At 42.9% G+C, this 14,715-nt stretch overlaps 1 protein-coding gene across 9 annotated transcripts in view; it reads right to left on the bottom strand.

Annotated features, from left to right (window-relative positions):
- Positions 1 to 14,715, bottom strand: part of AUTS2 (activator of transcription and developmental regulator AUTS2) — a 680,474-nt gene that overhangs the window by 509,715 nt on the left and 156,044 nt on the right. The gene's annotated exons all lie outside the window — the stretch shown is intronic.

Here is a 14,715-nt window from a genome sequence, read left to right as displayed (position 1 = left end):
ATTTATTTAGCAAGATTTTTATACCGCTTAACCATCAAAAGCTCTAAGCAGCTCACATGAAATATATATTAAAATGACTGATAAAAGCCTTCCACACTACAGCAGACTAGTAAACAATAGCACACTGACAACAGAGTGGAAGGCAACATATATTTATAGCATTTTATTTAATAGTAATTTAACTTGAAGCTTTAACCCAAAGTTAGCAACCACATGTTATCTGGCTCCCTGCCCCAACTTTCATTTTTTTCTGAATCATGGTGACAGTCAACCAAAAGAGGTTCGTTTCATGCCTTTTCACTAGACAGGACTGCAACTAGGAAGCTAGCAGGACCAAATACAGTCCTGTGGAATTTAATTTCATTTGAAACACTTGGGGGGGGGAGCATTTTTTTCTGGGAGTTTTAAAGCAACTAAATGCATTTAACAAACTACCGGGGTTGTATTCACCATAGTGCAAAGGAGATTGTTCCCTCAGGCAAGCAAAACAAAATATGTTTTTGTTGATGGAGCAATCTCCCCTTTCCATGTGCTGTTCTGGGGGTCTTCCCAACCCTCGAGAGCTGATATTTGGAGGCCACAGAGGGAGGAGAGGGAGGGAGGGAGAGTTGCACTCAGGGCCGGATTTAGGTTTGATGAGGCCCTAAGCTACTGAAGGTAATGGGGCCCTTTATATGTCCAGCTGTCCTTTGTCAACAACAAATTGTCGCTGTTTTTTGTGTTGAATATATGCTATATGGTACTTTATGGACCTAATAGGTATCTAAAGCCATTTGCACATAATATGTATTTTATCAAAGTAATTGTTGAACTGAAATACAATTAAGAAGTATATTAAGAGTGAAAATGGGGGGGGGGGCAAGAAAGCGGGGCCCTAAGCTATAGCTTGTTTAGCTTATACTTAAATCCGGCACTGGTTGCACTAGCAGAAAACATTGCACTGGCTTCTGCTAGCACAACAATTTCATTGAATATGGCCCACAGTGTCAAAAAGAAAACACAGAAAAGCGAAACAGCAGCTTAATGCAATAAAAAGGTAAGAGGTCATCCTTGATACCTGTGGGTGTGAGGACTCTAAAGTTCACAGCAAGCATCCTGCATTGGCCAAGAACCAAAATACATATCATATGTAAACAATGCCAAAAACACACACACACCTAAAATAAAGGTTGGGCGTATATTATATGTTGCCTGCAAAACACCAGTGAAAAGAATGCTTTAGGTTGGTTGTGTCATAAGGCTCTAGAATTGTAGGCTTAGAAGGGGCTTCAGAAGTCTTCTGGTCCAATTCTCTGCTCCATGAACTTATCAATTGGACATTACCCCGGATACGTTGGCTGTCCAATTCCTGCTTAAAATACTTTCAGCCAAGGAGAGCCCATTACCTCCCAAGGCAGACCGTTACACGGTTGAACAGCACAGCAAGATGCTCTTAATGTCTAGTCAAAATCCACCTTATTGTAATTTGAACCCACTGCTTCAAGCTCAACAGAAGACCAAATGTGCTCCATCACCTTCAAATGTCCAAATAGAGCTATGCTTTATCTTTTAAGGATTTCTTCTGTGGGATAAACATTCAGCCTTTCCTCATAGCACTTGGTCTCTAGGTTTCTTTCTGGGTGGAGGCCAGTCCATTAGGGTATAAAGCCTTCCCTCACCTGCCTGCCTTCTTACTAGCACCCAGTCCTGGGGGCTGCAATGCCTGGCAGCTTCTTCCTTCTTGGTTGTGTTGCCCTTGTAGGACAGGAGAACAAAACTGGAGGTAGGGGGTTCTACCTAGAATTGGCTCTCACTTGCGGATGCATGCCACTCGGGGTTAAAGCCTAGATGGGTTGGGGAGGGTGGGAAGTGAAAGAGGCTAAGTTGCTCCAACACCAGACAGTATAAATAATAAAACCTTGACTGCAGGGCTGGAGGGAGCCAGTGGGTGTCCACAGAATGGAGCCCTCTTCATGTGAGAGACAGAGGAGAAGTGAGTGGGCAGCCGTAAGTGGGGAAAACAGGATGGGAACTGTTACTTAAGAGCCCATTGCTTGTTTAATCTGTTTAAACATCTTGGGTTTGGTTATTTTACATAGGTCTTTGGCTAAATTGGAATTATTATTATTTTTTGTCATAGTAATTTTGCTTCTTTCCCTTTTGACAGTGTTGCAGGAACACCCCCCCCAATCATTCAGTTTGTACAAACATCACACACACACACACACACACACACACACACACACACACACACACACGACATACGTGACGTTTCTGTTATAAATTCATAGCAAATCAACCGTACATCGGATTTACACCGGTCCACTTTTATTTTGCTCCATGAAGGAAGGACTATCAAAGGGGGACAGTTTGATACAGGATGGCCATAATCCCTTAAGCGTACCAACACGTACTCAGGAGCCCTACCCAGTTGGCACGACAACCTTGATGGTCCCAAACAGAAGACCATCAAAGTCACAAAGGACTTGCATATGGGAGTGGATTCAACATGGACTGGAACAAAGGACAATGATCAGATCTTCCCTCTGGGGGCAGGAAACTCTTTGTCCTCTGGAAATGACTCATGGGGAGGGGGAAAGGAGGAACCAGCCAGGTGACAAGATACTCAGGTTACCGCCACAACTCCTCCCTCAACCTCCCTTTTTGTGATGTGTCAATGATGTAGTCATGATGTAGTTGTGATGTAGTTCTAGGGGTGCAGCTTGGGGGATTAGTAGCTAATAAAAGTTGGGGTCTTCTTTTGTTCTGGGTTTCCATTTTGTTTCACCTGGTGGCAGGTGGGAGTCCTGTCACGACAGTCTTCAATAAAGAACAAGCCTACTGGCTGCTGTTTTGCTCTGGTATTCCTGGCTGGTGTCCTTGTTATTTTGGCCAAGGGAGCCCTTGGATTTCTCCGTTAACAACAGAATTGTTCACTTGCTATTTATTGGAGCTGCTTATATGACTTTGTAATCTTTGCAAATATTCAATGAAGAGTGGGCTATGAACACTGTAAATTTGTTGGTTTGTTTTAAATCCCCAATATCTCCAGGTACAGCAGGGAAAGAACTTTGCCTGAGAGCCACTGAGAGCTACTGCCAGTCATTTTAGGAACTCTAAAATTCTTTGGTTCTATTATTTACTGAGCTAGATGGACCAATGGCCTGGCTTGGTATAGGGAAATGTTCTTTGCATCTCCCTCCCGCCCCCCAAGTATTTATGCTCAGGAAACTGCAACATAACACAACACACTTACAGCAAGTCTAATAGGAATACTCAGGATTAAATGGATTGTGAATAGCAGCCATTCTGTCTGCGCATGGGGAAATATCACAGCTCAATTCTCAGTGGGGCGTTTTATCTTCACGGCTTTGAGAATAACACCCTTGTTTGTTTCAAAGCTTCCCCATGTCAGCATTTCCCCCTGAAAACTTGTTTGTTTTCTCTTCTTACAGCGGCTATTGTCTATGCCAAAATGCAACCATCGCACAATAGGCCGGCTTCAGCTAGATCAATCACCCTAGCTTGTTAACAGGCCTGTCCACGTGCATACCAAATGACCACACAAATCAAGAAGCCATCCATCCGCTCCGCTAGACTGTCACGTCCCAAATGGTTGTGCCTTCTAGCTTGCCTCTCAGAGCGCCTTGGAGACAATTAAAGCTGCATGGGGTGTTTCAAGTTCTCTTTTCTATCACAATCAGAAATCTTTCTCTCTTTTCCCCCCAAAGATTTTTATTGATTTTCCACATTTATCACAAAAATGACATAACAAAACACACACACAAAAACACACACATTACACTACAATAAATTAAACACAAAGAAAAATTGATTCTTCAAATACCTAATTCTCATTACATTGATAACTGACTTCCTTGAATCCCCTCCAACTGAATTTCATTATATCACCTATATAACAGTTCTCCAAATTCATATTTCCAATAATATTAACTCCTTTCATTTACTAACCTCTCCTTTAGTAATATTTTAATCCTTAATATGTACTATCACATACAGTGGTGCCCCGCAAGACAAATGCCTCGCAAGACAAAAACCCGCTAGACGAAAAGGGTTTTTTGAGGTGCTTTGCAAGACGAATTTCCCTATGAGCTTGCTTTGCAAGACGAAACGTCTTGCGAGTTCTTGCAGGTTTGTTTCCTTTTTCTTAAAGCCGCTAAGCCGTTAATAGCCGCTAAGCTGCTAGTAGCCGCTAATAGCCGTGCTTCGCAAGACGAAAAAACCACAAGACGAAGAGACTCGCAGAACAGATTAATTTCGTCTTGCGAGGCACCACTGTATTCTAATTCTACCCCTAAGCCTATTTATTATTTCCAAGAATTTCCTATTTATCTTATATAACAATATTTAGCTAAATATTCTTTAAATTTCTTCCACAATCAGAAATCTTTCTGTTCAGCTGAAGATAAGTGCCCTTGAACTGGGAAACAGAGCCATGGGCCAGTCACTGCCTCTCACTCTAACCTGTTGTAAGGATGAAATGGGGAGGAAGAGAACCATGTATACCTTGCAGGAATGGCGGGATATAAGTATAACCAATAACCAAATAAAGAAGCAAACACATAAAAGAACAGCAGGTAGGTGGAAGGGGGCTGCAGGCGGATCAAATCAGGTGGGGCAGTGCCCCGCTTGCCCTAATGCATTTCCCCCCAAAATGTGGGCTACAACCCACAAGTAGCTCATAAACCCATAATAATTATTGCTTTTAATCCTTAACGGGTATGAATGCCCCTTGCATTTTGTTTCATTTTGTTGGCTTTATAATAATGCTTTTTTGGAATCCGTAACCGAATGTTAGAAACATTTCAACACTTTGGATCCATTCCCTGGAGGCTGGTGGCAGATCTGGTGACAATTTGCCACAAAGGGTTTGTACCAGGAGTTGTGAGTGACCGTGACAGCTCTCCTCTGGTGTACAGGTATCAAAGGCAGCAGCTATGCATCAGAGACAAGCCGCAAGAGACACTCAAGGCAACCCCCTGTACAAGCACCTTGTGGAGAATCATCACCAGATCTGCTGTCAGGATTCATTCACAGAATTGTAGAGTTGGAAGGGACCATGGTGGTCATCTATTTCAACCCCTTGCAATGCAGGGTGAATTGACATGTGCTTAGTTGAAACAAGAAATAATATTATTGCCCTATGTATCAATTAGGGCAGCGGTCAGCAACCTTTTTCAGCCGTGGGCTGGTCCACCGTCCATCAGACCATGTGGTGGGCCGGACTATATTTTGAAAAAATATATATGAATGAATTCCTATGCCCCACAAATAACCCAGAGATGAATTTTAAATAAAAGGACACATTCTACTCATGTAAAAACACACTGATTCCCAGACCGTCCATGGGCCGGATTAAGAAGGCGATGGGGCCGCATCCGGCCCCCAGGCCTTAGGTTGCCTACCTAAATCAGGGTTTAGAACCCACATTAAACATGGAATCAAGAAGGGGGCAAGGAGAGGCTGGTATTGTGATAGCTATCTCATGCTCAGTCAGTAGAGCATGAGACTCTTAGAGTCATGGGTTTGAGCTCTACATTGGACAAAAGATTCCTGCATTGTAGAGGGTTGGACTAAATAACCACTGTGGTCCCTTTCAGCTCTATGATTCTATGAATCTGTCTAATCCCCTCTTAAAATGTTTCAGGCTAATGGCCATCACCGATTTTTGCTTTAAAGAATGCTGTACACGTACTTTTAAGGGGGACAAATTTTTGGTCTTTAAGGTTATGTGAAACGGCTAAGAGAAGAAAAAGAAAAGGGAGGGTGGGTGGGTGACAGATAAATCAAGGACTCCGCTCTAGCCCTGAGAAAACCAAACCCAATGTTTCAATCACAATTGTTTTTTGTAGCATTTTCCTAATTGCTGCATCATTTCAGGAACACAAGAGCAATGCAGATCCCTTTGCCTTCTTGCTAAATAGAAGGTGGAAGTGGAATTATACCATAATTAGAGAGAATAAAACCATATGCCTTCCCTAAATCCCCTGTAAACATCTACAGTGTTTTCCCGAAGAATGATGAGGTTTATTAAGAGAACCGTGCACTACTTAACGTTATGGATTAAATCCACTAGGATCGATTCTTAGAAGAAGGTTCAGCAACTACAAGGAGCTCTGGCTTTCGTCCCAGATTCAGTGCTACCTTCATGTGTGTTCTTCAACTTGGTAAATTGATTGGATTTCAAGGCTGCCCCATTCCAGAAGACTCATACTGACTACCTAGTGAGATAAGTTCTCTCATGTGCAGAGTTTACGGATGGATGAATCATCATTTTCAGTTTCTCTCTGTTTAAAATGTTGCCATTCTCAAGCTCAGCTCTCCACATTTCTGTATCAGTTTGCAATTTATCTATCTGTTTTTAAAAAGACCTCTTTAAAAACCACCAGCATTTTAGTGCAAGTTTCTCCTAATATAGACTTTTCGTGTGCAATTTTGGCTAAGGTACATCATCTTGCAAAGCACTTTCTCCTGACGTAATGTTATTTTCACCAATATAAGCTTTTTGATAGACACTCTGACCCCGGTATGTGCATACATATATATTTGTACTCATTAGTCTGCTTGAGAACTGCATTGCAAAATTCAGAAAAATGTGATATCTTAAATATCAAATATCCTAAAGATGGAGCAAGCTTGTTTTCTCCTGCTCTGGAAGGTAGGACTTCAACCAATGGCTTCAAGTTAGAACAAAAGAGATTCTGATCAAACATCAGGAAGAAATTTCTGACAGCAAGACCTGTTCAACAGTGGAATAGACTCCCTCAGAAGGTGGTGGACTCTCCTTCCTTGGAGGTTTCTAAGCAGAGGTTGGATGGCCATCTTCCAGGGGTGCTTTAGCTGAGATTCCTGCATTGCAGCAAGAATTATGCTGGCCCAGAACTGGAAAACAGAAGTAATACCCACCATTGCGGAATGGCAGGTCAAGATGATGAGTCATGCAGAACTGGCCAGATTGACGGGAAGAATTCGAGACCAGGATGAACAGAAGTTTCAAGAAAGCTGGAGTAAATTTATGGTGTACATAAGAGGTAACTGTAAAACCTTTAAAACACTGGCAGGACTGGAATAACTCTCACAACGTATGGCAGATATAAAGTTGAATTACAGTGGTACCTCTGGTTACGTACTTAATTCGTTCCGGAGGTCCATTCTTAACCTGAAACTGTTCTTAACCTGAAGCACCACTTTAGCTAATGGGGCCTCCCACTGCCACCGCACGATTTCTGTTCTCATCCTGAAGCAAAGTTCTTAACCGGATGTACTATTTCTGGGTTAGCGGAGTCTGTAACCTGAAGCGTATGTAACCCGAGTTACCACTGTAATAGAATACGCGGTGTAAGGAAACATAAGATACTTGCCGAAGGGGTGGAGGGAGGTCGGAAGCTCGGCAGAGCTAAAGGTAATTATGTGACATATGTGTATTATAAGTGTATGTTTAAAGAAGAAGAAAAAAATTGAAAAAAAGAGATTCCTGCATTGCAGGAGGTTGGGCTAGATGATCCTCAGGATCTCTTCCAACGTTACAATTCTATGATGCTCAATTCTACCCTACAATTCTGTGAGTCTGGGATCAATGGATTCTTCCCCACTGCATTTTATGCATCCATACTCTTATTCCTGCTCAGTTCCTGAACCAAACTATGATCCTATGCATATGCAGGAAGCCAGGGAACAAAGCCAGAATGAGTAGGAAGGAGGAATGAATTCAGCTGTCTCTGAAACAATGAACAAAAGCACTCTGGGATCTCTGTCCTCAGGAGACCCAGAAACATAAATCACATAGAAATCTACCAGTGAGTCTGTGTAATGGTTGTCCATGTAAAATCAAATAGGTGAGCTGTATCCTGCTGACACTGTCCAAGTTTACACCAGGGAAAGAGAAACTTACGGCCCTCTATATATTACTGGAGTTCAGCTCCCCATCATGCTTGAAAATTGACCAGACTGACTGCAGCGGATGGGAGTTGAAATCCAAAAGTATATGGAAGGGTCACAGGTTTCCAGCCCTGATTTAGACAGTCATTCAAAGGGTACTGTCAATGACTGAGATAAAAGGTAAAATAAAAAGAAAGAAACTAGAGCGCACGGAAACACCGTTTACCTTCCCGCCACAGCAGTACCTATTTATCTACTTGCACTCGTGTGCTTTCGAACGCCTAGGTAGGCAGGAGCTGGGACAGAGCAAGAGGAGCTCACTCTGTCGTGGGGATTCAAACCGCCCACCTTCTGATCGGCAAGCCCAAGAGGCTCAGTCATTTAGACCACAGCGCCACCCACGTCCCTACTGAGATAGAGAAACAACATGAATGGCTCTTTCATTTTTCTTTATTCTTTCACCTCTTTGTTTGCTCTTCGTTTCACTCTCTGCCTTTCTTATTTCTTGTTTCTGTTTTTTACTGCATGTTGAAAAGTCTCAATAAAATTGTAATAATAAAAAAGAATAAGAAAAACCATGGATGGCCTGTAGAGGAGATGAGACATGTTAAAGCTACCGATGGCTGCTCATCACAATGGCTGTGAGCTCCCTCCAGAATCGCAGGCAGCGTGAATCTCTTCACCAGTTGTTGAGAATCAGAAGGGGGTAGCAGTTCTATTGCACATATGTCCTGTGTTCAGATGGCTGGGATCTCGCTGGCACTGCATAGGGAAGGGCCGTAGCGCAGTAGGAGAGCATCTGCTTTGCACGCAGAAGGCCCAAGGTTTTAACCATGGCATCTCCAGGCAGGTTTGGGAGAGACCCGCTTGTCTGAAACCTTAGTCACTGTCAGTCAGTGTAGACATTAAGGAGCTACATGGACAAAAGGTCTAACCAGAAGCATTTCTACTTGGGGAGGATATTAACAGACAGGATAATAAACTATTTTTATATGCAATAATGGCAGCAAGAGTACTATTGGCACAGAAATGGAAATAAAAATAACTACCGATGAAAGAAGAATGGCAGACGAAATTAATGGACTATGCAGAATGAGATAAAATGACAGGAAGGATTCGAAACTTGCGGGATCAGAGATTCTCAGAGGACTGGAGTAAATATGTGAATTATTTGAAAAGCAATTGTAATCAACAGATTACGCTAGTAGGACTGCAAGAAGTTTTGTAAGGAGGACTATGTGAAATATTGCAGAGAATAGCATGAAGAGAATTATTAGTGAAGGACTATTAAAAGTAATAGTAAAACTAATGAAATGCAGATTAAGTGATAAAGATTGAAAAATCTTCAAATGTGGTTGATGGAAGTCCAAAACATTGTATAAGGTAAGAAAATATGACGTATGTTTTTTGGAAACTTTATGTAAAAATTAATAAAAAATGTATTTTTTTAAAAAAAGAAAGGCCTGGCACATTGTGGTTCTCTATGATTCTATGATTTGACTCACATTTTGTTTAAAGATGAGCCTGCCTAATCTGCCACTCCCAGAACAGAGCACAAACCCAAATATACCCACCCTTTGAAAATTGCACTTTACTGGATCTTTTTCGGTGCTATTCTCCAGCCAAGGAAACTGTGCAAAAAGTGCATATGCTAAAATGTGCATAATAATTCATTCATTGGTGAAAACAACAAAGGCTTTTTTATTACGGGAAAGCGCTTTGCAAAATTGTGTATATTCGGCAAAACTGCATAGAAAAAATGTGGATTTAAGGAGAAAACTGCACAAAAAATACTCGTTTTTAATTTGCTTATATGTAAATCACCTTGAGATGGTAGTTTAGAAGTTGGTCAATAAATCAAGTATGATGATGGCAGTGACGGAAATGACATAATTATGATGCGCGTTCATGAGGGTGTCTTTTTACGAAAGGTAAATTCCTCCAGAAATGTGAAGAAACGACTCTAACATTGGGAAAAAATGAATGAGAGAAACTGAAATGGTCATATTTGTCCTTTCCTCTAAGAGATGGAAGGAGACTGAACTCAGAATGAGGGAGAAATACTCCCCCACCAAAAATAAAAATGAGGAGCTATGTTTTTCATGCCTTGAATATAGGCAGAAAATGGAGCTCTCCTTCCCATCATCCCTCATAATACCGCTTTAATTATTGATGCAGACAGTCTAAGCAATCTGTAAGCCATATACATAATGCATTTACTTGGAAAATCCACACAAATCCACATAGTATTACAGAGTAAACTACAAGCAGATCTGAGAGCCCTGCCTTAAGAAGCAAGTAAGCTGTATCCATGTACTCAAAAAAATCTGTTTGACGAACGGAAAGATTAGATTACTCTTCATAATCCAGAGTCTTGCTGCACCATGTTCTCTCTCTCCCCCCCTCCCCAATTTATATATTTTCTCCTTCCTTAAAACCCTCATAGCATGAAGAGCTGTGATAGTCGCAGTCTAGTGGAACTAGATCTGTCATGCGCTGCAAGGCGATTATTATAAGGAAGAGAATGATCCTTGCTAAAACGTCACACACAGATGTGTCTATGGAAGCCCCCCTACCGCGTCCCTGACTTCTAAAGAAAAGCATTTTTCAGGTGGGGGGAATTTGGAGCAAAGAAATATTTGGCAGGGGTACTGCTAGCTTCTGGAACTGGCTGGGTGGAGACCAACAGCCACATGAGCCAGAGCAAATATCACCTACCTGCTGACGTCCACAAGTAAACACTAAGACAAAAGGTTCATCCACACTTCCACTCACCCAGCCACTTCCAGACCCTCCAAGTATCCCTATTTTCCAGGAACAGTCCTGGATTTACAGAAGTCATCCCGGTTTCTGATTTGATCCCGAACGCCCTGGTTTTCCTTAGGACAGTCCCTATTTTCACCAGAGAAATGTTGGAGGGTATGGAGTTATGTGACCCCCCCAAAAAAAACCAAGGAGATAAGTAACTATACCACCTTTAGAAGACATCTGAAGGCAGCCCTGTATAGGGAAGCTTGTTTTAATGTTTAATGTTTTATTATGTTTTTATATAAATATGTTGGAAACCACTCAGAGTGGCTGGGGCAACCCAGTCAGATGGGTGGGGAGGAGGAAGAAGAAGAAGAAGAAGAAGAAGGAGGAGGAGGAGGAGGAGGAGGAGGAGGAGGAGGAGGAGGAGAAGGAGAAGGAACCCCCATTTTCATCAGAGAAAGGTTGGAGAGTATGCACTTACCCCAGGGAAACCCTTTGTGTACTGCTGAATCCAAGCAAACTGCAGTTCTGTGTCAGGTGTGCAGGCAGGAGCCAGGCCCTGTGACCAATAGGACTCTGCAGAACTGGGGCCTTCCTAACTTTGTTCTGGAGAGGCAAGGCACGGCCTCACAGGTGAGGCCGCTTGGTAACTCACTGCACCTGGTGGCAAGAGCTGGGAAGGGATATAATGTCAGCATTTCCCTTTGGCTCTTTGCCAAAGCAACTCGTTTCCTGCTTTGCTGCGTTTGGCTTCTTGCTTCCTGATCCTTGAACCTCGGCTTCTTGACTCCCTGTTTATTGATCCTCAGACCCCTGACTTCGTGACTCCTTGCTCCTCGCCCCTCGGACCCTTGACTTCATGACTCCCTGCTTCCTGACCCTCGGACCCCTGGCTTCTGGACTCTCGTTCCTGCTCCCACCCCGCCATCTTGCCCCCGGTCCCGACATCCTCAGCCAGGACTTCGATCGCCCTGTTAAGTCACGGTTATGTTTGGGTTAAAGATAAAGGGGGAGATTCTGAATACTTTGCTGGCTGTCATCGGCTGCCCCTACATGGTGCTTCCAAAAAGGCTTGCTAAGGTCTCTTCTCCAAAGCCTGCCATCGCTTGCCGACCTTGTAATGTGACATGGTGCATCTCGATGTCTAGCTTTCAGCACGTATCCTGTTTCTCACATGTCACCCGATGACATCTCGAGAGAAACCCCCTGGAGTGAACGGTAACATCCTGAATTACAATAGTTAGACAAGGTGGCATTTCATATTTGTGAAATAGGGTGGCAGGCAGCATTTGTTTACCAGGCCTATTGTCTAAATGTTGACAAGGCTACTTCGACGGCTCCTTTGTTTCTTCGTATAAAGTGGCTTGATCCCACTTTCCAGACAGTTGCTTTCTCCCAAAGTGCCTTATCACAATAGTAATAAAAAGAGACAGGAGGCTGTACCAGAAGCAGCTCCAGAGAATTCAGCTGGTGCAATGAAAGAACAGTGGTACCTCATGTTAAGAACTTAATTCGTTCTGGAGGTCTCATTCTTAACCTGAAACTGTTCTTAACCTGAAGCACCACTTTAGTTAATGGGGCCTCCCACTGCCACTGCGCAGCTGGAGCACGATTTCTGTTCTCATTCTGAAGCAAAGTTCTTAACCCAAGGTACTATTTCTGGGTTAGTGGAGTCTGTAACCTGAAGCGTTTGTAACCTGAACCGTATGTAACCCGAGGTACCCCAAACAACTATTATAATCAATAATAATAATAATAATAATAATAATAATAATGTATATTGCTCTATACCCATAGATTTAAGAGTGGTTCACAACATCAAATAGTGTGGTATATAAATTGAATTCAATATATAAATATAATTCATTGAATTGATTTTATTGTTCATAGAGTTTGTATTTCTATGTTTCACCACTCTGATAGCTTTATGCTGTGAAGCAATTTATAACTTATTTATTTATTCACTTACAAAACCCCTCACCCTTGAATAGTGGGCTACGTTGGCTGTGCATGATGGGAATTGTAGTCTACCCACCTCTGGGGACCCAAGGCTGAAGAGCACTGATTTAGATGATAGGTGAGGGAGAGGTTAAACCACACAGAGCTTCTTTAAAACGAGACAGAGAGAGAGAGAGAGAGAGAGAGAGAGAGAGAGAGAGAGAGAGAGAGAGAGCGCTCACAGAAATGGCAAGTTAAGGCATCTGGGCGTAATTTCCATGCCATGTAAGAAGGAAACATGTTAAGCAGACTCACAGATTGCTCTTCCCCTTACCATTTAGCCTCCACACACCCATTTGCCGTCCTTCAGTTGGGAACTCCTATCTCTTATTCTCCATTTTACTTAAGTAGTTCTGATGGCGGCTGCTAGATTAAACTCGGGAGCTTAAAAGATTAAAAGAAACCACTAAACACAGTTTGAAGGAAGTGAAGCATGTGTTTGTCTGAAGGTTTCTGCTTGCACGCTGGTGACTGATCAGAAGATTAGAAACAGACTGTGACCTACAACAGAGCGATCGCATTCAACGGGGCACCTCAGAAAAGTAGCCGTCGGTTCCAGCTCTGCTCTTGGAGGGCAGCTGGCCTTTATCTCCTAGGCCTGGCGGATAATGTGGCTAAATGCATGTAACAATCAAAATGATACCAATCTGATGTCTGTTGGGAATCCTAACATGTAATGGTTGCAATGATGGGGTTATGCAGAGACCCTTGGGCCTGGTCGACACATAATGCTAAGTCAAATTAGGGGTAAGTAAGAAGGGACCCGTTGCTCTGTCCCTGCTCCTGCCAACCTAGCAGTTCGAAAGCACGTCAAAGTGCAAGTAGATAAATAGGTACCGCTCCAGCGGGATGGTAAACGGCGTTTCCGTGCGCTGCTCTGGTTCGCCAGAAGCGGCTTAGTCATGCTGGCCACATGACCTGGAAGCTGTACGCCGGCTCCCTCAGCCAATAAAGCGAGATGAGCGCCGCAACTCCAGAGTCGATCTGGATATCATCTTCATATTGATGGACACCCAGTACATTGTTTATTGCTTTCATTTTATGGGTCAATGGTCTCATTAGATAGTAAAATTCATGTTAAACTGCTGTTTTAGGGGTTGTTTTTAAAAGTCTGGAACAGATTAATCCATTTTGCATTACTTTCTATGGGAAAGCGAGCCTTGGTTTTGGAACACTTTGGTTTTGGAACGGACTTCCGGAACGGATTAAGTTTCAGATCCAAGGTAACACTGTAGTCCAAAAAAGAGCTGGAGACTCAAGTTTGGCTCTATCCACTTGTGATTCCCAGCAACTGGCATTCGGGAGCATTCTGCTTTCAACGGCGGAGGTAGGACATCTGCAAATGATCGTCATGCACATAGGGACCTCTCCGTGAAAATCGATCATGTGAAGATGAAAAAGAATGGAAACTATGAAAATGAGTGGAAAACAAAAACAAACGAAACCTTATGTGTTTCCATTTTTCCATTTGCTTTTGTTCATTTTGATTGCTTTGCATTACAGGCCTTGGGAAAACAATTACCTAGAACTCTATGTGTAGTTAGCAGAAAAGTCCCAGTGAGGAGTGGGGAGAGACAGCAGTGCAAATGACATAGAGAGCATTAATACTAGAATTGCTCAGGGGTCACCAACATGGCACTTGTGAACACCAGAGCATCCACCACTATGTCCTGTGACACTCATGAAAGGTCTCAGTAACATAATAATAATTTATTATTTATACCCTGCCTATCTGGCTAGGTTTCCCCAGCCACTCTGTGCGGCTTCCAACAAAGTATTAAAAATACAATAAAACGTCAAATATTAAAAACTTCCCTAAACAGGGCTGCCTTCAGATGTCTTCTAAAAGTCAGATAGTTGTTTATTTCCTTGACATCTGATGGGAGGCCGTTCCACAGGGTCGGCGCCACTACCGAGAAGGCCCTCTGCCTGGTTCCCTGTAACCTTACTTCTTGCAGTGAGGGAACCACCAGAAGGCCCTCGGAGCTGGATCTGTTTCTGGGCTGAACGATGGGGGTGGAGACGCTCCTTCAGCTATACTGGGCCAAGGCTGTTTAGGGCTTTAAAGGTCAGCACCAACACTTTGAA

Source organism: Podarcis muralis, chromosome 15 (genome assembly GCF_964188315.1).
Source record: "Podarcis muralis chromosome 15, rPodMur119.hap1.1, whole genome shotgun sequence".
Classification (NCBI taxonomy): Eukaryota; Metazoa; Chordata; class Lepidosauria; order Squamata; family Lacertidae; genus Podarcis; species Podarcis muralis.
This window is presented reverse-complemented; position numbering and strand designations above follow the sequence as displayed.